Raw genomic sequence first — 24,482 nt, forward strand, 5'->3', positions numbered from 1 at the left:
CTGTAAGTAGCTCAATATGCTTGTAGCATAGAGTGGTGAGAGATGAAGCCGGAGAGATAAGCAAGTGCCAAATCATGATAGACCTTGCTTCTTCAATTGTTTGTTTAGTTACAGCTCACTTTGCTCCAGAAGAGTTTGTAAGTGCATTGAAGGGCCATGAATACCACACTAAGACATTTGGAGCCCTTCCTAAAATGTTGGCAAGCCTCAGGAAGAAAGCAACATGATCAGATTTGCATTTTAGAAGGATAATTCTATCTTCTTAGGGGAGAATGAATTGTAAGGAGCAAAGACAGAAGCAGAGGGACCATTTAGGAAATTGCTGCAGTTGTTCAGATGAGAAATGCACCATGAGGGGCTAAATTAAAGTAGTGGCTTTGGGGATGGAAAGAAACGAGATATAGAATAAGCACAATGAACATGGCTTGCTAATAAATATTTTCTCAATGAATGAGTTGTGACTAATTAGATGTATGGGGTGAGAACAAGAGGTAATTAAAAAATGAATTTCAGGTTTAGACTTGGGAAACCAGGTGGGTGACAAGAGAACTCATTGCTTGGATACTGAATGCATTCCTTCTGAGTTCTTTTTATACCTGGGAACTGTAATTGTTGTGTGTGGATTAATCTTAACTGTGTGGTAAATGCCCTAAGCATAAGTACTGTCTATCTTCTCTCGTATTATTTTTCTAGCACTGAGAACTTTAGAGTTACGTTCATTGAACTAACTATAATTCAATGAACCTGGCCCAGGTCGTTATCTATTTAAGAATGAGTTACAGGTCTTAACTCTTAATTCATTAGTATTCTTTGGTTGTGTGCAAAAGAAACTGACCCTGACTAACATGAACCAAAGAAAACTGTGGTGAGTTATTGAGGATTCTCAGACTTGATATATAGTCTGGAGAAGTAGGCTTGGAAATAGGCAAGCAGAAAAGTACATGCAGCAAACTGATCAAGAACCACAGAAAGTCTCCTGTAACATGAAGGATCCAGTCAGGAAGCCACTGTGGAAAACGAGAAACCACAACTTTCAGTCTCTTTGTCCCTCTGCTCAAGAATCAAATTCCAGAGAGCTCTGAATTATTGCCTATCTTGAGGAACATTTTCACTGCCTAGCCTACAAGAGGTTTGGGCCCATAATTATAGTCCTGACAGAAGGGAAGGAGGTGATTCCTCAAATATTTAGAAATCATGGTGCACTTAGGAAGAGAAAAAGGATGCTAGCCAGCCAAATAATTACAAATGTCTACTTCCAGCTGATTCTAGCTTTTATTATTTTCTGTTTAGAAAGATTCTTAAAAACAAAATTGAAGCCTTATGAAGTAAGGGCATGTGATTTATTTTCTGGCTAAAAAGAACTTGGAACTTTTTCAACTAAGCTACTTTTTTGACAAAAATTCTATTCTGTAGCTTCTAGAAAGTAAAATGAGTATTTTTTTTAAAGAGTAGGACATACACACTGAACTAATGAGATACAATCTAAAATTTTAGTCTTGGAAATAAATATTATTTAGTCTGAAGGAAAAAATTGAATAGGTGGGATGAGGGGAAGAAAATATACGAGTAAAAGGAGGAACACACACGGAAGAAAAATCCAGCATTATTTGGATAAGCTTCTGAGCAAAATTCAAACCAAATCTAACTCTTGAGCATCCGGAGGGAACACTCGCCACTAATTACAGGACTAAGATATACAAGAAGCCACTTCAGGACCGTGGGGCCAAATCAGCCATCCGATTGTAGTTTTTAAGATGTGGCTGTGGTTGTTTGTTTGGTGGTAGGAGAAAGTTTAGATTTGCTTTCACTGGCTTTGGTGGATGTTGATATTTCTTTCGTCTCTAATCTCATTCCAGAGCTAGGGAGATACCTGTGCCAACTCTGGCTTTGTTTGCTCTGCCAGACAACCCTGATGCTGCAAAGTCAAATCATTGTGAAGGATGTTTGTGCAAATGTGGGAAACAGGACTATAATCTGCTTGAAGTTTGCTTAGATTCCTGGGAAGTCTCCCTATTCCAACCCTTTTTGAGAAAGTAAGTAAAAAAAACTGCTTTTATGATTGATTGTAAAAACTATGGAAGGGTTTAAGTTGGTCTCTATTTGAAACCACAATTTTGGTGATATTTCTATTTTCTTTCATTTCTATTTTTTTTCCTAGATAACAATCTCTTTCTCTCTCTCTCTCTGTGTGCGTGTGTGTGTGTGTGTGTGTGTTTTCAAAGAAGAGCTCAACCTTGAGAAAGTCCACATTTCTGTGTAGTGTAGGATAAGATAGAGATGAGACATTAGACATAATGGGTGAAAAGTACTTTTTGAAAACCGAATGAGTATTTTCTGTGAACAATCTGATTCTGTTGTTACAAGAATTAGACATGTTATAGGATGACTTTATAAACTTATACAGTTGATGTTTACAGCTTACCTTAGAATTTCTATTTTTCTTTTCCCAAGCTAGACAGACACCCTAGAAAATAAAATAATGATTATAGCGCTTTTACTTACATTTATTATGGGAAGGGGTAATTCCTCAAATTGGAACTAAAATTGGAAATCAGATAGCGGAGCTGCTTAAGGAGTAACTAAACTATTTGAATTTGTCACACAGAAAAAAGATCTGACACATTCCTTTTGCTTCAAAAATGTTTTTCTGTCCTTACTGCTAGAAGAATTGATACACTGTCAGGAATATTGAACACATTAAATATTGGCTTTTGAGTTAGGCAAGACAACTTCTTAAATTCTTTCCAAAAATGAGTTTCTATGTTATTATTGTGGCCAGGGATGTAGCCAAGGATGTGAGCCAAACTGCCTGGGCTTGCATCCTAGCTCTCACCTATCGAATCAGTTGCCATTCATAAATTGCAAAAAATGCAAAAAAAAAAAAAGTGGTCTTTGCAGAGCTATATCTATATATACTAGTTGATAAAGAAAAACCTGGAAATTTTATTTTATTGGTTACTCTTTCATTTGATGGTTCTGAAGAGTTATAAGAGTGTGAGTGCTTGTGTGTGTGCTTACGTATCTATGTATACATACAAGTGCATGTATATACATGTAAGTGGAAATATTTATTTACTGTATTTTATGTATGTATCTTGTGTGTGTGTTTGTGTGTGACAGAGTCTCACTCTGCTGCTCAGGCTACAGTGCAGTGGTGCGATCGTATGTCACAGCAGCCCTGACCTCCCCAGGCTCAGGTCATCCTCCCAAGTAGCCTCAGCCTCCCAAGTAGCTGAGACTGCAGGTGTATGCCACCAGACCTGGCTAATTTTTGTATTTTTTAAAAATAAAGATGACAGTTGTAATAAATTGAGTGAATAGTCATAATATTATCAAGCTATCCTGAGAGGAAAATCTCAGATGAGTATCATAATGTTGCTACTCCGACCCATTTCACATGGAATACAGTTATAGCAGGCTTAAACCACTTTGTCTTAACTTCTTTGCCTAGCATTGTCACTTTTTGTAGTAGAGTTGAGATGATTAGGTAGGTAGAACCCAGCAGAAATCAAGACTGACCCTTATTTACAATGGAGGTGAGTGTTGAGATGCTGCCCCATAACTGCCATCAAGACTAACTGCTGATATGGAATATGGAATGGCATGTTGGTGATGAATGCTTAGTAATTCCATTTCTAGAAAGATTTGTTTTAGCATTTCCTTAGTCATCTCTACCTTCCTTCTAGCCTGTCATTTGTTCAAGGTGATGGAGGGTATGTGATAACTTGGAGAAACTGTTTGAACTGAATTAATCAGACTACTATTGGCAATAATATTGTGTGGCTCTTTGTGTGTTTTTTAGATTATTTCAGGAGATGTTTGAAATGAAACTTACTGGCCCTGAAGCCATTTTGAGTTACCTACCAAATTAAGAAATGGTATTCCCTGAGAAATGGACATAAAATTGCACTGCATTCCTAATTATATTTTCTGATAAATTTTCATGGAAAGTAGGTGTCCTTGGATTTTATAACAGATGAATAAATTCCCAACCACAAAATGTCATTTCCAGCTTTATTCCAGTTTCCAGTGTGATGACTGTGATGGTTAATATTGACTGTCAACTTGATTGGGTCCGTGAGGATGATGCCAAAGGAGATTAACATTTGAGTCAGTGGACTTGGTGAGGCAGATCCACCCTTAATTTGGGTGGGCACCATCTAATCGGCTGCCAGTGTGGCTGAATAAAGCAGGCAAGAGAAGATGGAAGAGAAGACTTGCTGAGTCTTCAGCCTTCATCTTTCTCTCAAGCTGGATGCTTCCTGCATTCAAACATGGGACTCCAAGTTCTTCAGCTTTTGGACTCTTGGAGTTATACCAGTGGTTTGCTAGGGGCTCTTGAGCCTTTGGCCATAGACTGAAGGCTGCACTGTTGGCTTCCCTACTTTTGCGTTTTTGGGACTCAGACTGATTCACCACTGGCTTCCTTGGTCCCCAACTTGCAGACAGCCTATCGTGGGACTTTACATTGTGATCGTGTGAGTCATTTCTCTTTAATAAACACCCTTTCATGTGTACATATATTCTATTAGTTCTGTCCCTCTAGAGAACCCTGACTAATACAATGACCTTGTATGATTTTTATTTCAGGGAAAGGAGAAGGAGCAGAAAAAGGAATTGTAATAAGTAACCATGAGAAAGTTTTAAAATCATACCTTCTTTTTAGCATTGACAGTTCCTGTGTTGCCATGTTCTGATTTGGGGAGGAAAATACCAGTGATACTACTTGGGGTCTAAGAGGTTTACAGTGGGTTTTTCACTTGGATATATATATCTATATATATATACATATATATCTCAAAACTATTTAGGACTCTCTAAATTCTTCTCATGGATTCATCATCTATTCATGCCACAGTGAAAACATCATTCATATATGGCAGCACATCTGGAAACTGGGTGGCAAGGTCAGATTGAAGTCATGGAACATTCCAGGGAGGTCAAACATTCTAAATAGAAGCAGCTTAACTCAGAATGTTCTTCAGTAAGTGATGATTGTTTTGGCTTCTGCAGTAGCCTCATTGATGATCTGCCATTAAGAAGCTTTCAACAAGCAAATTTTTCAAAAACTTGACCTTCTGAAAGGAGGGTAAGAATTTCATTAACTGTAAGCATTAGACCATGAGCACATTATGCTTTAAATTCAGAATGTTTCTCAGAAAGTCTCACATCATCATTATTGTTTGGTTTTAGCATGACTTTGTCCAATATAGTAGCCATTAGCCATATGTGACTATCAAGCACTTGAAATGAATGTAACTAGTGAGACTGAGGAACTGAATTTTTAATTTTTAAAAAATTGTACTTTATTCAATTAAAAAATTGAATATAACATATATCATTCATATTTTTATATTGATCATATGTTAAAATAGTAGTATTTTGAATATATTGGGTTAAATAATATGCATTACTATTAATAATTTTACCTGTTCTTTACACTTTTTTGTTAATGTGACCACCACAACATTTAAAATTACGTATGTGGCTTGTATTATATTTCTATTAGGCCAGTTCTGCCTTGTATTTGTTGGAGACTCAAAGATGTCTAATTTACATAGATATATAATCTGTCTTCCTTTTTTCACCTCTAGAGTGACGGTAGATAATTGTTTTCATTAATTGATTTAATAGCTGGTTTCAGAAGAAATGACTCTGATTCTTCCATCCAATCATCTAATTACTCTGAGAATATCTTGCTTTTTCTGAGAACAAATTCACTATTATCAAATAGTCGAGGTCACCTAATGCTCTGTTATTTCTTTTTCCCTTAGCCCCCTTTAATTCTCAAGGCTAACCCATGCAACAGTCATAGGCATGTCATTAAAAAATATTTTTGTTCATAGTTTTGATTCAATAATACCTCCAGGATGTCTTAATTATATCTGCTTTAGTCCAGCTTGTACATTGCTTCCTCCAGATTTCTGATATTCTTGACCTTAAACTTCTTGTCTCATCTCACATGCACTTGTTGATCTTGATCTAAATTACTTCCCATGTCTTTTCTCAGAATTCTGCTTTCTAAGTAATATCCTCTCAATTCCACACCTTGATTGTTGGAACCCAGAATGGTGCAAAGCTGGATGCAAAGGCTATTGTAGGTGCTGGATACAGCTCCATAGGAAGACATGGCTTCTGGCCTTATGTGACCCACAGTCTAGTGGGGGAAACACAAAGTAAACATGTGTGTTTCTTTTCCAGGATGTTAGAACCTGCCTTTCCTGTAAGCTCAGAGAGGAGAAGTAGCTGGGCATTTATTTCTCCCTGGGAACAGCCCTTGGCTAATAACTGATATATTAAGAAATAGAAATACTCCATCCCCTAATCAGGACACCTCTAAGCTGAGAACAACATGGAATGCAAACTGCCTCTGGATTATTGAGCCTAAGATCCATTCTGCTGGGCTATGCTTGCTGTCACAGCCTTCTTTGGTCTCCTTCCTCTTCTGGTCCCAAATCCTTCCTCCTTTACTTCTGTCCTAGGAATACTTCAAGTAAGCCACTTTACCCCCAAATCCTCATTTCAGTATGATGCTTCTGGGGAATCCAACCCTATGTCAGTAATTGTAGGTACTGAAATTGGTTCTAGGAAGCCAACTCTTAGGATGAGACTTAGAATTAAATCACTCAATGCCCAGATGGCAACAGAGAAGCTGTTGTTTGTGGTGAGTGAAGGGATGATATCCTCTGGCCTGCTGTAGCATTAAATTGTTGATATTTTTACCTGTGGTGAGTTGGGACGGAATACAAGTGAAAAGGGATGCACTGGACCGCACAGCAGCTATGAAATTTAATACTTTTGTAATTTGATAGTAATTATAAGAAGGATGGGGTTGTTTAGTGGCTGCTAATTGATGTACTGCAGAAAGAAAACACCGTGCTTTGGTTAGTCAATTGCCAGTTCATGGGGAAGAAGGAGATCAAGAATTCTGTTTCACAGATATTTAGTTTGTATCTGAGGGTGATTTTATGGAGAGTTCATATAGCTGCAGATTGGGTCAAAAGCAGAAAAATAAATTTTCAAATCATCCCTCTTTACATTGTATTTAAGACAATTTGTATTAATAAGAGTTAATACTAGCAAACAACACTAAAAGGGATCATCTCAAGAAGAAAAAAATATTGAATGGATGTTGGGTCATTCAAAGAATTGCCAGGATATCTCAGGGAATTGTCAGGAACGAAGAGGGCTGGTAAAAGCCAGAATTGCAAGACCGTGATAATGGCACAGATTCTCTCCAAAGAGGACACTGCTACTGCCACCATGATACAACTGAGTATCTCAGCTTATACAATCTCTACTTTTAGTTCTGATTCCTGGATGCCACCACAGATAGGCATCTCAGCTACTGGTGCCCTGGATAATGAGTGTAGCTGCAACTGACATTAGAAAGAATTCCCTATGGACTCTGTTTGTTCTATCTCACAAGCTCCAAATTTGAAGATTGGTGGATTTTTGTGATTAGACAAGCCAAGGCCATGCTGCCTTGTGTCCCACATAAGACACCAGTGCAGCGCATCCTCTTTGAAACTTAGGATAACGTTTTTGAGATTCAGCCAAACTATTGCATGTATCATGCAAATTCATTATTTTCTATTGCCGAGTAGTATTCCATTGTGTAGGGACACAACAGTTCGTTTATATCCTAATATATCCTTGCCCTCATTGAGTTCTCAGAGTTGTTTTTTTTTTTTCATAGTTCTCTTTTGGAAGCTTAATAGCTTTAGCTTTAACATTTAGGTTTATGATCCAGTCTGAGAAAATATTCTGTATATTTAATAGTATGAAATATTGAAGTTTTTTTCCACACAGATATCCATTTGCTTCACTATTTGTTGAAAAAACGATCCTTTTCCTATTGTGTTTCTGTAGCACATTTGTTGAGACATCACACTTTGCCCCATAAATACATACAATTATTATGTGTCAGTTAAGAATAAAATTAAAATACAAAAAAATAAAACGACCATATATATGCATATATACTTCTAAAGTTTCTATTCTGTTCCATTGAGTGATATGTTGATACAATTGACATTATCACCTTCGTGATCACTACAGCTTTGTGGTGAGTCTTAAATTGCATTAGTACACTACCTCCAACTTTTTTCTGTAAAAAATTTTTCTTGCCTATTCTAACCATTTGAATTTCAAAATAAATTTTTGAATCAGCTTGTTAGTTAGAAAGAAAAAGCTCTGCTGAAATTATGATTACAATGATCAATACATCAACTTGGGAAAATTGACTTTTGAATATTGTGTTCTAATGAACATAATATATCTCTTCATTTAATTTTTCATAATTCCTCTCAGCAATGTTTTATAATTTTTACAATAGAAGTCATGCATTATTTATATCCATGACTAAATATTTTATGTGATTGAAATTTTTTAAACATTTCAATATGCCATTATTAGTTGCTAATATATAGAATTATAATTAATTTTTAAAATATTGATCTTCTCTCCTATATTCTTACATTATTTTAAATTTATAGGATATTCTGAGTAGATATTTTGTAGCTTCTGTAATTTTTTTTATGCATACTATCATACTGTCTTTCAGTAAAGAAAGTTTTATTTTATTCCCAATTTGCTAGGAGCATTTATCACGAATAGTTATTGAATGTTGTCAAATAGTTTTTTCTCCATTTAGTGAGATAGCATATTATTTCTTTCTCTCCTCTGTTAATATCACAAATTACCTTGATTTGCTATTCAACTATTAACCAAACTTGAAATCTTGTGATAAGCCCAAATTGGTCATGTGGCACTAAATTTTTGTTTTGCTGGATTTTATTTGCTAATCTTTGGTAAAGATTTTTGTGTTTAGGTTTATAAAGTATATTGGTAGTTTTCATGTAATCTCTCTTTCTGCTTTTGGCATTTCAGCAAAGCCAGTCTCATAAAATGAATTGGAAATTATTCCCCCCTCTAATTCTAATTAACGAGTTCATGTAAAACTATTGTTTTCTTTCTTCAATGTTTAATAGAATTCAGCAGTGAAAGACATTCTTTCTGCCCAATGCTTCTTTTTTTTCACTAGTATTCAATAATATGATTAAAATATGGCTTCTGTGGTTTTCTTTGTCTTTATCCTCTTTGTTGAGTTTCTCAGAACTGCAGATTTATAGTTGTATTAGTCCATTTTCACATTGCTAAAAGGAAATACATGAGACCGGGTAATTTACAAACAAAAGAGGTTTAATTGACTCACCGTGGGGCATGGCTGAGCAGGCCTGAGGAAACTTACAATCATGGTGGAAGGCGAAGGGGAGGCAGGCACTTTCTTCACAAGATGGCTGGAGAAAGAAGCGCTGAACTGAAGGGGGAAGAATCCCTTATAAAACCATCAGACCTCATGAGAACTCACTGTCACAAGAACAGCGTGGGGGAAACTATGCCCATGATTCAACTACCTCCACGTGGCTCTCCGTTGACATATGGGGATTATGGGGATTACAATTCAAGATGAAATTTGGGTGGGGACAAAAAGCCTAACCATATCAATAGTTTTCATCAAAGTTGGAGAAAATTTGACTATTATTGCTTTAATCTGACCTTTCCTCCTCTTTCTGGAAGTCCAGTTGTCCCACAGGTAACTGAGACTGTATTTATATTTTAAGATTATTCCTTTCAGTATTTTTGTTTGCATACTTTCGTTGCTATGTCTTCAAGTTCATTGGTCTTTTATTATACAGTCTCTTATCTACTACAAAGTCCATCCATTTAATTTTTTCTCTCAGATATTATGCTTGTCAACTCTATAAAGTACATTTGTTTTCTCAAGTCTTCCACTGCTCTAGTACCTTGTTTTCTTTTAAATCCTTAAGACTAGGTATAATGTTTTAATGTACTTGTCTGCTACTTCCATCATCTCTGTAATTTGTTTGGTTCTATCATGTTTCTCATGATTATGAGTCATAAATTCCTGCTTCATGTTCAGTAGTTTTTATATGATATTGGACATTGTGAAATTATGGTGATAAGTGTGTGGATCTTGCTGTCTTCATGTAAAGAGTGTTGAAGTATATTTTGGCAGAAAATTTAACCATTCGTGCATTATTTTGAACTTTATCTTTCAACTTTTTAAAGGTGGCATATAGTAGCCCTACTATGAAGTACCCTCTGCATTTTCTTTTAAATGCCTCAGACATTCAACAAAGTATCCCCTTTTGGCTTGATCAGTGTGAAGTTGTCTCCCATTCCTGTATGATCTTCGGGAATCATTCAGCTTACAGCTCCCCAGTAGCTTTTCATTTCTGTCCAGGCTCATGGAGTTTCACCCTATTCATTACTTAGTTTTACCTCATGCATATATTGCTTAGTGTTCAACCAAGCTATCAAGGGGCTCCGTACAGATATCTAGAGCTATTTACTCTTTCTTGCAAGTTCAGCTGCTTCAGCCTCTCTGAACTCTAATTGCTGCTCCATCAACTAGGAGAGACTGTCATGCTTGGTTTGGGCTCCCCTTATCTGCTCTGAAATTAAGAAAGGTGTTTCCAGGAAGAAAGTGCAGTGATTATATAGTTCACCTCTTTTGTTTCCCTTTTTTAAAGCAATGCAGTCCTGTACTTCCAGTTGTCCAATGCCTGAAAATAGCTGTTTTACATATTTTGTCAGTTTTCTAGTTGTTTTTAGTGGGAAGGCAAGTTCAATTTCTGTGACTGTGTCATAAGCCAAAATAGCTGTCCTTTCTTAACTTTTAAATCTCTATCTTGAAATTTAGAACTATGTCAGAATAATAATTGGTAATATACTTTCAAAATCCACATGGTCTCCAAATACGCTGGTCTTAAGTGAAATTAGTAATCTAGCATCTTATTTTGGGAATGCCTAGATACCTCTGACTGTCAAAATAATAATATGGCTTCAATTTTTGATAGTGACATCAAAAAATAAAACCTTTTACTAAATAAATCCCCCAAATTAGAATAATAAAGTCTTCCGTATTCCTCAAATCAAAGGTGTTTTGTTTTAATTTTTCATGTATAGTTTCAGAGTAAAATTTATATTCTTTAGAATATATTTGTAGTAGTTGGCGTTTTCATTTCTTTTTCTTATTTTACATACTAGAATCATACTCTTGCATCAAATTCAAAAGCAAATATACAAAAAGACAGGATAAAAATAGAACATCAGCCAAAAAAAAATCCAGTATTTAAACTCCTTTGCTCTTTTTTCTTGAATTATTTTGCCATGCAAGTAAATGAACACAAAAGAGATAATCAAGTATTCCCTGGCTTATAGTGTATAAAGATGAATTTCAATGCTTTTCTTTGGAAGCTTTAAATAATGTTCAGTCCTGAAACAGGACTTTAAAGGGATCCATTTTCATTCACAGTCACATAGATAGAGTCAATGCTTTAACTTTGGTCACGATCTCATTTTGATCCCTTTGTCTGATCTCTCATTCCTTAAGTTGTGTCTGCTCCTGTTCTAAATCAGACCACATATCACAAAGGTAGCACAGGGATTTGTGGGTGGAACAATCCCAAGTTTCCTACTGAGGACTAGCAGCACTGTGTGCTCACTGAGTCTCTGAAGCTCAGAGAGGTATTAGTTTTAGTGTTTGTGGTGGGAAGGGCAGGGACAGGAGAGGTTGGGCATGGTACCATGCTCGCCATGGTAAGGCATGGAGAAGTGTCACATGGAAATGTGAAGTGTTGTGAGGACATCAATGTGAACTTGGTCTTTTTGAACCAATAGATGAAAGGGTGCTGTTGACAGCGTTGGCAAGTAATTTGACTTCTGGTCATGAATTATTGATCTCGTCCCATAAAAATGCAATGGGGCAGGTGACCACACATTTTAAAATTAGTTTTGGCATCATCAGCTTCTGGTCATCTCTTTATGTAAGTGTTTTCATTTTTAAATCAGATTTGGTATCATCAGCTTCTGGCCATCTCTTTGTGTAAGCGTTTTATCCCACAGGTAAATAAACTGACTTCAGCTGTCTGGCGTGTCAACTCTTCCAACAAGCCTGACACTTAGCTCTGATTTGGCTGCATACAAATCAAGCACTGTCTCCAACCAACACTTATTTTGGTTTCCCATTTCCTAGGTCCATGATATACACGAAAATTTCTCACGTGATTTTAATATAGTTTTATCCAATAGAGTAAACATTGAACCAGCACCTACACTGAGTTGGTCAGACAAAGTATGATGCAGTATTTGAATGCATTTATAAAAATAACACTACTATCTTACGTACAAGAAAGGATTATCATTTTTCTGGGGATTTGAGGTTTTAGAAGTGTGTACCTTGAGTGACTGATAACATTTTGTTAGCATTATCTAAGCTTGGGGTGTACACTGTGATCATCTTCTCAAGTCTCCTAAGATTCTTGAGACTAAATTTAGTGAAGTGAGACTAAATTAGTGAAGACTAAATTTAGGTTAAGCCATGATGTGAAACTGATTTAGAGGATGAAGATGTGACAATTTTTCAAGGTGTTTATGCTTTGAACACATTTTTTTCTGTTTGGTTGATGTTTTCCCCCTCATTTTCCTATTGCTAGTCAGTCATTCATCTTAGTTCAAAGCTAACACTTTAGCACTTTTGGAAAAGGACATAGAGAATAAAGGAATGGTTACCAGAGCCTGGGAAGGGTAGTGGGGGGTTGAGGGGGAGGTGGGGATGGATAATGGGTACAAAAAAGGGGAGAAAAGATGAATAAGACCTACTATTTCATAGCATAATAGGGTGACTATAGCCAATAATAATTTAATTGTATATTTTTAAATAACTTAAGTAATGTAATTGGATTGTTTGGAACTCAAAGGATCAACGCTCGAGGGGATGGATACCCCATTCTCCATGATGTGCTTATTTCACATTGCATGCTTGTATCAAGACCTCTCATGTACCTCATAAATATATACACCTACTGTGTGCCCACAAGAATTTTTTAAAAAATGCAAAAAGAATTAAAAAAATACACAGAAATTAAGAAAATTAAAATAAAAGGATATGGTGTGGGACCAAAAACTAAAGGAGTGACCATAAGTGAGGCCGAAGGGCTTCTCAGAAGCAAGAAAGTCTAGATCCCATTTGGTTTGATGTTTTGGGTAAAGCTTTGTCATTGTTTGCTTCTTGACTCAGCTAGATAGGTCTAATTAGTATTTAAATTCCAAATTCCAAATCACAAAGTGATCTCATGTTCACTTTGTGACTTTTAACGCTTACGTCAGTAATAAGCTTATCAACATCTTGATGCCAGTAGAGGGGACCAATAATTATTAAGTAGATCTAATGGAAATAAAATAAGGGTTTAACTTATTTAGTTGATTCTTTCAGATGTTCAGATGCTCATATTTAGCCTAGGGAAAATATATTTGCTAAGTTTTTGTTATAGGAGCCACAGGAATAAACATTTATTCTCTGTCCCAAAGTTTTCTTCTCACATTCTTTCTGTTTTACTCAGTGACTCTCTGTCTCTCTCTATTTTTATTCATGACTTGATTTTGTTGGTATATTCAGTTTGTCATTCATTCATTAAATGTGAGTGGAAGTGAAGTTCCATTAGAAGTTTAGCACAAACATGACTGGTTTATTTCAGGGTAAGCCCATCAACCAAAGGTGGAAAAAATTCCAAAAAAATTCTATTTGCTGGAAAATTTGCTAACAAACTTGGATACTCAAAAGACTTGCTCACAATGTGGGATTTGAGGGTAGGGGCCTGGGTGGAGAAAATACAAAATATAATGAACACAACAGACATTCACTGGCATAAAACTGATTGGAGTGCTTTAGGAAAACAAGTTATGAGAGAACTATGAAAACAGCTTTGTACTTTGTGAAGTGGAACATTTTAGAGATGCAGATTATAAAGATTGGAACTAACAGCAAAGCCCCAAAGTGAGGTTTTTGTTTTGGGTCTGCACTTGCACAATTTATTCTTCATTCAAAAAGAAATTTTAGTTTGCAAACAGAATGTATACCAGACCCCTTAACAATCTAAGTATTTCATCTACACAGAGGATTAGTATAAACACTCGCCCTTTTATAGTGAAAAAAGGTTAAGCTAAAATGAAACAAATTGCATTTAGCTTATCTTTTTAAAATTAGAAGAAAAAAATATAAATGAAGCATTAGGTTTTTTATTAAAAACATATTTTAGAATGTTTCTTTTTCAGGTATATTTATTTTCTTCTTTCATTTGTTGACTTCACCGTGAACTTAAATAAGTTCTTGGCATGTTCTTGGTTTATTTGACTTTTGACTTAACAAGGCAAGGGATGAATTTGAGTCTCTAAATTTGGAAGAAGTTCTTTGAAGTGAGGCCCTCTTAGCTTCCTGGAGGAAGCAACAATTAAATTTGCCCTTAGGGAAAAGACACAATTTCAGTAACAAAAGGACGGGTTAGAGTACTCATACAGAGGGGATGGGCTCCTAAAATGCAAGGATATGGGGGACAGCCAAGTCACGTCAGGTGGTTGAGAGTAACCTCAGGGTGCAGGACATAGGCAAAGTGGAAGGTAAAGCAGGAAAGTTAGGCTTGCCCACACCATATCATGTCAGGATTCAGAGTTTTATTTTAATAATTGGCACCTGGTAGCCTTTAACAAGTTTAAGTAGAGTTCCATGAAAAAGAGTGGATAAGAAAGAAAGAATCACTGAAAAAAAGAGACCAAATATTTATGGAGCTATTCCTCTGTGTTACATATTATATAGTTATGCTATATCCCCTATCATGCAGATGGGGAAACTAAAGCTCAGAGGTGTTTAAAAACTTGCTAAGATTTATAGATTGATAATTTTGATCCACATTTATTGATTGAACAAAACCTAAGCTTCAAGAGGATTCAGGATTCAAGAGACGATTCAAGAGAGGCTTCAAGATGGGAGATCCGGCCTTAGGCATAAGAGACTGGGAGTGTGGATACTAGATAGATGTGAGCCACTAGCCTGCATCCAGATGAAACTCATAAACTATATCTAATGTTCCAGAACACAGGGCAAACACCAGAATTTTTAGTTTTGTTATTTTTTTTCTGGTTATAAAAGTATATAGGAGGCCGGGCATGGTGGCTCATGCCTGCAATCCCAGCACTTTGGGAGGCTGAGGCAGGTGGATCACCTGAGGTCAGGAGTTCGAGACCAACCTGACCAACGTGGTTAAACCCCATCTCTACTAAAAATACAAAAATTAGTCAGGCGTGGTGGCAGGCAGCTGTAATCCCAGCTACTCAGGAGGCTGAGGCAGCAGAATCATTTGAACCTGGGAGGCAGATGTTGCAGTGAGCCGAGGTCGCACCACTGCACTCCAGCCTGGGTGACAGAATGAGACTCTGTCTCAAAAAAAAAAAAAAAAAGTATATATATGATTTCTGAGTTAGAATACTAGGCATGCTTAATAGTATATCTCCTCTTAACTTCCTTTTAAAATTCCCATAATAATACACAGATAGTGGCAGCAGCACTATAAATTAAATACAAGAGGTGAACAAGGGCAGAATTTTCTCTAATTTCATCTCTGGTGTGACAGATTTGAAAAGCATATTCTTGGGTTCCACATTCTAGGTTCCAATCTCTGAGCTTGGACAAGAAAGAAGCCACCAAGCTGGGGCCTGGGGGTGGAGCGAGGTGGCTCATGCCTGTAGTGCCAGCTCTTTGGGAGGCCGAGGTTAATGGATGGCCTGAGCTCAGCGGTTTGAGACCAGCCTGGGCAATATGGTGAAATCCTCTCTCCACCAAAAATACAAAAAATTAGCCAGGCAAGGTGACGCACCTCCTTTTGGCTTTTAGATCAAGACTGGAAAACTCCCCTAAATGAAGTGAAACTTGATAGAGGCTAGCTCCTCTCTTTATTGCAAAAATCATTGTCTGGATTGACAATTTTTTTCCACTCAAAGATGAGCAACTAAACACCAAACCAAAGCATATAGTCTATGAAAAAAATTCTAGAACAAGGAATGAGAACATTGTCATAAAGATGTACAGAAATAATTTGTTTCACTGCTTCACTTTGGAAATCTCCTGAGGAGAAAAAGAAAAAAAAAAGAAAACAAAACGCCTGTGCCTCAACCCAGAGCTTCTGATTTAGTTGGTCTGGAGTGAGGCCTGGATGTTGCTTTTTGTTTGTTTGTTTTTAATAGATTTGTTTTTTAGAGCATTTACAGCTTCATAGCAAAATTGAAAGGAATGTAGAGAGACTTCCCATATACACCCTTCTCCCACATATGCACAGCCTCCCTTGTTCCCAGCATCTCCCACCAGAATGGTACATTTGTTACAATTGATGAACCTACACTGACACATTATTATCACCCTAAGTCCATGCTTTAGGGCTCACTCTTGGTGTCGTACATTCCATGAGTTTGGACAAATGTATAATGGCATGTATCCACCATTATAGTATCATACAGAGCAGTTTCACTGCCTAATATGGTTTGGTTCTGTGTCCCCACCCAAATTTCATCTTGTAGCTCCCATAATTCCCATGTGTTGTGCGAGGGACCCGGTAGGAGATGATGGAATTCTGGGGGCGGGTCTTCTCATTGCTGTTCTTGTGATGGTGAATGGGTCTCACAAGATTTGATGGTTTTAAAAATGGGAGTTGCCCTGCACATGCTCTCTTTGCCTCCCGCCAACCAGGTAAGATGTGACTTGCCCCTCCTTGCCTTCCACCATGATTGTGAGGTCTCCCCAGCCACATGGAACTGAGTCCAATTAAACCTGTTTTTTTTGTAAATTGCCGAGTCTCAAGTATGTTTTTATGAGCAGCATGACAACAGACTAATACACTGCCCTGAAAATCTCCTTTGCTCTGCATATTTATCCCTCCCTATGCCCAAACCCTGGCAACTAGTAATCTTTTTACTGTCTCCATAGTTTTGCCCTTTTCAGAATGTCAAACATTTGGAATCACAAAGTATGCAGGCTTTCCATATTGGCTTCTTTCACTTAGTATCATGCATTTCAGTTTTTGCTATGCCTTTTTATGGTTTTATAGCTCATAGCTCGTTTATTTTAGCACTTGATAATATCCCAATGTCTGGATGTACCACAACTTATTTATTTATTCACCTGCTGAAGGACGTCTTCATTGTTTCCAGGTTTTAGCAACTATGAATAAAGCTGCTATAAACATCTTTGTGTGGACAGAAGTTTCAGTCTTTCTGGGTAAATATCAAAAAGTACAATTGCTGGATTATATGGTAATAGTATATTTAGTTTTGTAGGAATCTGCCAAAATGTATTCCAAAGTGCCTCTATTATGTTTCATTCTTACCAGCAATGAATGAGAGTTCCTGTTGCTCCACAGTTATTTTTAAATAGTGCCACAGGTGACTTTAACGCAGCCAAGATTCAGAAACCACTGACTTAGGGCAAGAACATCTGTCAGCAAACATTTTCTCTCACTTAGTATTAGTTTCCTTATCTGGTAGAAGAGAAGCCTTCCATAAGACAATAGATCATTGCTTCTCTCTGACTTTCTTGAAAATGCTGTTACTTTAATGTTTTTATTATAAAATCCTTCAAGGAAATACATGTCCATGCCAAAATATGAGAGCCAATTGTCAAATGGAATAAGCCAGAATTACTAAGGATCTAAGATTACTTCTTTGTGCTTTTTAAATTTTAAAATATATTGTCATCTAAGATACATTGAATACAGAATGATAGAGAACAGTACCAAGAAAGCCAAGATCTTGAACTGGTGCCAATGCATAGGAAAGCTTATTGGGCTCTTTTCATGGCCACAGACCTCTAACCTGATGAAGGCCTCACATTATCGACAAAAAAAAAGAAGAAAAAGTACGTTCCTAGACTACTTTCTCCTAAACTCCTGGCCCTTAGGTGCTTGCTTTATCTTTAAAATGAGGGGGGTGGATGATACGATTTTTAAGCTTCCTTAATTCTCTAATCTATGCCATTACATTATTTTTCTTCAGTAACAGAATTTCATTAGCATGACGACAAGTTAAAAAGCATGTTCTACTAACTTTTCATGAGCTATGTTAGATGTAATAAATATTCTGGTACTGGGTCTATGATAAGATAAGTGAAGGACTTGCTTCCAGCACCAAATTTGAGCAAGGAGGAGGTTTGGTAGACTTTGTTATCAAGAAAAATTATACTTTAGTGTTACAGTCTTAAAAATTTAAATTACTGCACAAAAATCCACGATGGACAAATCATCAACATCTCTAAATAAAGACAGATTGCATTTTTAAATTAAATGTTTTGTATTATAAATTAATATCTACAATGTTTGTTCCAGCTAATATTAAAATCTATATTCATGTAATCATTCATACAACAAACTTGTAGTGATTGCAAATATAAGGATGTTTAAAACATGACTTTGCCCTCTCAAGACTTGTAATGTGGGGTAGTGAAGTTGTCAGGGCAAGGGAGAAACAGACTTCTGCAATTTATTTAAAGTCAAGGCAAAAATAGAAAACTATAATAATATAAATACCCATAATATCGACATTTAGAAGACATAGTAATTGGTTTTTACTGGAAATGAGTGTGTGTGTGTGTGTGTGTGTGGTGTGTGTGTGTAGTAAAATTAATAGTAGCAGCAGAATTGGGCCATCTGCATGACAAATTAGACCTTTTAACTGCATAGAGCTTTGTTAGGAAAGATGATTGAAAGACAACCTGGCTGAAGAATTATATGGCAAAGACTCAGAGACATGAGCATTTAGAGGAAATCTGGCCTTTGTGTCAGAATCATCAGTGTGTTTGATCAGGTATAACAGTTGCACATGTGGCTGGAAAAGTTGGTTGGAATTTAGATAAGTACCTGTCATCTGCCAGATTTCAGAGGAAGGCATGTACTATGACCCCATAGGGTCAAACACTGAGCTGCAACTATTCTTTAAAGTGTAGAATCCTCACAAGTGAGAATCCACTGTATTTCTAAATACAATAGTGTTTTGGAAGTTTGTTGCTTTGACCTAGTAAGATTAGCTGAGAAGATTTAGTTAAACATCCAGGAAAACACGCTGCCTCCAAAGTTTAGCTTTGAACTGAGAAAAGGAATTATTCACTGCTTCATCTATATCACATGCACAGTGAATCAAAACCAATATAATTTGTTTTTAGTGACTACCCTTCATTTTGGTGGCTTGAGTACTTTAACACACTAGTCTCTGTGTATATCAGGCTTTGAACAGAGTCAAGATTGACACTTATGATTGAGAATCATTTCCATGAGAGAAAAGCAAGCACATCAAAGTGCAATCATTTTTCAAATTGTACACTTGATTCTGGAGATGTAGTGTCTTTGGCCTTGACTTGAAAGCTGTGGTGTTGAGTCCTTTAGGAGGTGGAAGGTAATGGGTTTAGACAGCAGAAATAAACAAGAACCTCAGGAATCCTGGTTTGACATGATAGAATCCAGTGGCAAGTACACTGTATATATCTAAAAATGAATAACAACCTCATGAAAATGTAAGTAGAACTTCATAGTGTTTTCTACCCTGATCTTACCTGATCTTAGCCATAGTGCTTGTAGCCTTCTCTTTCTTTCTCTCCTTCCCCCTCCTCTTCCACTCTTCCTCTTCCTCCCTCCCTTCTCCTCTTCCTCTTCTTATTTTTCCTCCTCCTCCTTTCTCTCTGTTTGTCTCTCATTTCCTGACCTCTAAGATATTGTTTCTTTTGGTTCCTTTTTGGTATTGACCAAATTTCTGGCTATTGTGTTACTGGTGACTTCTTTTCTAAATTAGGAAACTGTGTTTGGAAAAACAGAAAGAAAAATACTCCCCTTGCTCCCCAAATTTTTGTTTCTTTTGTCAATTAGAATAACATTAGGGCCAAGTTTAATGGCCCTAATGTTAAATGGCCAAGTTTGAGAATGTATATTTTGGCATAAATCTTCATGTACAAGCTTTTAAATAACTCTTACTCTCAAGCAAAAGTTTAAGAATTTTTAAACAAAAAGATTATTAAACAAAAAACAAATATCTATGCTAAGAAATGCACATTGGAAACTGAATTAGGATTGTCTGTTGTAGTATCATGTTTTTGTACTTCCTAGAATTCCCTAAAAACTAGAACATGGTCATTTACAGAGTTGATTATTTAAAAATACATGCTATTTGCACCTAAAATAAGATATTATTTTAAAATGCCATTGAGGAAACAAAACTTTCATTCTTCTCAATACTTTTCATTTGGCTATATGGAAAACATTCCATTTAACTCATTCAGAAAATGTGCAAAACTGGCTTTAGGTACAACACTAATTTTCTAAAATGGATGGACCAGGGCTGTTTTCCATAGATTTCTTGCAATCAGTTGCATATGGCTGGAAGTAGAACTAACGGTGATTTACAGTAATTGCCTGTCATCAGTCTATGCCATGCTCACCTGCATAATCCATCAATTGTCCCAACAGTGCCCACAGCTCATAACCTACCTGAGGTTATTTGGGTCTTAGGAAACACACAGCACATGCCAATGTTCCAAGAATGAAGCTCTGGTTCCCAGCTTCTGCTGCTCCAACCTCTATAGCAGCAAGGAGAAAAGAGTAACAGACATACTGATCACATCTAATTAGAAGGTAAGAAGTATTCCCTTGAGCATGTTTATGACACAGGCACAATAGGACAGGAGTGGTCTATTCAAGCGGGTTCCTCAATCTCAGGACTACTGACATTCTGGGGAGAATCATTCTTTGTGTCGGGGGATGGGGGCTGTTCTGTGCATTTCAAAAGCTTCTCTGGATTCTTTCCACTAGATGTCAATAGCATCTCTCCCACCATTGTGGCAGTCTACAACATCTCCAAACATCACAAATATCCCATGGGGAGAAAATTTTTCCTGATTTAGAACCACTGTACTAAGGGAAAATTAAAACTAGAAATTTGTAATTGGTCAGCATTATATACTGAATGCATGAAGTATAAGCAGTCTACATAGTGAAAAAATAATAGGACAAATCTTCATAAAACTAACTTAAAGTGATGTGTATAAACACAAAGCATACATTGACCTTTTGGAAAACTTTTCATGGGTGAAAGGGAGTGGTAAAAATAAACCTCTACAGTTATGACACTTCTGAAGCAACTGCGTTTGGAAGAAAAAATGAAATGTGAGAATGGTAGAAACTTTTTTCTACACTGGTTCTTACTTTGACCAGCTCATTGGTTTTCATTGTACCCTTCGGCTTATGCAAAATAATTATAACTTTTCTTTTCCATGATAGCCTTCCAACTATTTGAAAGCACATGCTGTTTTGTTCTGAAGTCCATTTTCCAAACTTTATTTTGTTATACAAAATAGGACATAGTTTTGGATCCTCCATCTTTCTAACCTTTCTCTAAACAGAGCTTCAATCTGTTTATATTAAGATTCCCAACGTTGAGAATCCTAATTCCCATGAGAAACTGAATCAGTTAGAAATGCTTTCGTCTACAAAATTCAGAATATCCTGCAGTGATTTAATCCTTTAACAAAAAAAGTTCTTACATAACAAAAATTCCAGGGATGGTTAATTGTTGATATTTGTTCAACTGCTCAAAGACCTAGTCTCTAGCTGAGCAGATGTTAGTATGGAGCAAAAAAAGCAGGTGGAATGGAAGTTAGCAGTGTCAGAATCTGCAACATACCTTATCAATGCAGACTAGGAAGAGCATCACCATTTATAACTGTATCAATGCACTTTAAGAGCTCGTTGCTTCTCTGGGTATTGTATTACATGATTGATACTATATTTACCGGTATCATAGAAGCTATTCCACTGCAATGTGATTTCCTATATATGCACCCCCTTGGCTTTTGCTTGTTGAATATTGAAACTGAGTCTTATTTGTGATCACATCCCTGTATTATTCTGGGTCATATTACATATGTGCTCAAGAATTGTTTAAAGCATTAATGAATACTAAATATGTTCTAATTTTAGGAGCAAAATTTTCACTTGCGAGAAGTTACTTCTTAGAAAATTTCCATTTACAGCACATTTGTTTTTGTTTATGTTATACTGTATTTTCTTATTTAGCTTCTGGAGGTATATAAATTCTCTCAAAGTTGTACATAATATTTTGTGTGCATGCTCATTTATTAAGTAAACTACAGCTTTAATAAGTTTCTTAAAGAAGCATTTGTTCCCCTGCATCAGATGTTAAGTTCCTATACAATATAGATATTTTGGAAAAGGATAAATGAAAGATCAAAGTTAAAGGACTTTGAGAGAACATTTATTTTCATGAAAATGTGACAGCCAGCTGGGGCCTATTTTAGAGAGATTTCTGTTTCCTCCTATGACCCCAAAGTAAAACAAAAAAAAATCTACAACAACAATTCTGCATTTTATGTCTAATTCTGTCACTGAGCTCACATAATGGGGACCAGTCAATGCAAAAATTTTGGAAATGGCTTAGTAGTCTGATTCTAATGGATTGGAAAAATAACAATAATGTGCTCCAGAAACACTCAATCAATATTAAAATAGTTTCATTCTTTCAGTATGAGGAGGGTGCAACATACAATCTGTCCTTTCTGTAGTTTCCTGACCCATTTTTAGCAGTAGGTGCCTTTTAAAGTCTGTGTTGATGGATTTATATAATTCATCCATAATCTCTGATCAGCCCCGTAGGATCAATGGCAGAGGAACATGCAGGACTTAGGAGTGAGCTGTATCACTTGAATGGAGCTGGAACTTAATTGTAGCTGCATTAAATAGATCCAAACTAAGGCTAGCTACATTTTCTAAATATCACATTTCCCATCTTCATTTTCCTCATTAGAGGGGTTTCAGTTGCTCACGAAATAACCCAGCAGATGCCTGAACAATTCATTATACTCTTGTACACATTTGGCTTAATCAATTTTGTAAAATGAAGATGTCTTGTCCAACTTTACATGTAGAACAGATAAAAACTTTCTTTCCAACTGGAAAATATATTTGGGGCCTGCTTACATCCTGATCCACAGAATGGTCCCCTTACTTCCTGTGTACCTTATGTCTGAATACCTCTGGTTCACAGAATAACAACACCTTTCAGAAATGTTGAATTTTTGTTTTCAGGGTAAAGCATTTAGATTGGGAGACAAACAAACAAACAAGCAAAAGAATCAATCCATCCTCCCCACCCTCAACAAGGAAGCTTCCCCAGTCAGAGCACTAAGTTAATTACAAGACTGTGACTTCTCATCTGCAGTTTGCTTATTTTATACTTGATCGCTTCGCAGCCTTTTGGCTAAGAGCAAGTGTAGTATTTTATACTTGAATGGATACAAAGGGTAGTAATCTCCTCCTCACTGATAACTATTATGCCTTTGTAATTCTAAATATTGTTGTTTCTGAAATAAAAGCCTCATTTTTTTTGCGTGTAGGAAAGACATGTTAACAATGAAAAATTTACTTTAAAAGGTTGGTAACCAAAGTATAAAGTGGCATATTTTATAATTTTTCCATTTCTAGAAGAATCAAGGAAGTATCTTTGAGTGTTGTTGATTCACGTGTTGTGAAATTTTTAATTAGTTGTGTTACAAAGGAATACTCTAGCACTTCCAAGGCTTGAGCATAAAACATCTTAGAGATTCTACTTGTTTTCTGGAAAAACCTATTCTTAGAACCCTTAGCCACTTTGTAAGAAGAGTGAATACCCTGTTGAAGAGGCCACACAGAAAGGCCTTGAGAATACCTGGAGAGGGAGGGGAACCCAGCTGAGACTGATTATCTAGCTGTCCCATCCAAGACATGAGGCATGTGATTAAACCTGTCTTGGACCTTCCAGTCAAGTCCAGTTGGTGTGTAGAGCAGAAGTATCACCCACCTGAGAGCCCTGACTCACAAAATTATAATATTCAATAAACTGTTGCTTTAAACCACTCCATTTTGGGAAATTAAGTATTAACAGCAATATATAACCAAAACACGTTTGTCAAATTTTTGACTCATTTGATTAAAACCGTTACGCATGTATTGATTGCCAACAAAGAATTTTTAGCCGCATTTTGGAAAACATTTTTCCAGGCAATAAATCTCCATATCCATCAATTTCCATTTTTCTTGCCCCTGTTTTCTGCCTTGTGTTTGCTTGTTTTTATCACTGTGACTACAGATTGCTACTCTACATCACATTTTTAACTAATCCTGTCCTGGAGTCAGTGTGTATATATGCAGCCCTTGTTAACAGCTCAAGTGACTTGATAGCAAAATTAGATTAACTGATGGTCTTGTTCCAAGATTTGGTGCCTGATCTGTTAACTCTGAGTTTGAGTTTTTCTTGTTTCCACCTTGTCCTGTAACCCTGATAGTGACAGGAGGCTACCAAATGCCTAGGCTGATGGGGCAGGTCCCATCCAAAGACAGTTTAAAGCCTGAAAGCCAAGCTACAATTTAAATCTTCACACTGGATTAAGAACTTGTCTTCCTGCTTGGCATGCTTTCCTCTGACTGATCACCACCCTTAGCCTATTTTACATATACCTACCCTTTCCTAATTGTTTTTCTACACTGTCGTGCCCACCTTTGAGTGGTGTTTTTGCTTCAAACTTTTTTGCATACTCG

The 24,482-nt window shown here is 36.5% G+C and overlaps 1 long non-coding RNA gene across 1 annotated transcript; it reads left to right on the forward strand.

The window, feature by feature from the left end:
• The first annotated feature begins 4,979 nt into the window (after positions 1–4,979).
• Positions 4,980–20,519, forward strand: LOC129052440 (uncharacterized). The gene is made up of 3 exons (XR_008517483.2): positions 4,980–5,089; positions 17,065–17,131; positions 20,361–20,519. It is a non-coding gene; the product is annotated as an uncharacterized LOC129052440 (long non-coding RNA).
• Positions 20,520–24,482: the final 3,963 nt, after the last annotated feature.

Source organism: Pongo abelii, chromosome 22, assembly GCF_028885655.2.
Source record: "Pongo abelii isolate AG06213 chromosome 22, NHGRI_mPonAbe1-v2.0_pri, whole genome shotgun sequence".
Lineage (NCBI taxonomy): Eukaryota > Metazoa > Chordata > Mammalia > Primates > Hominidae > Pongo > Pongo abelii.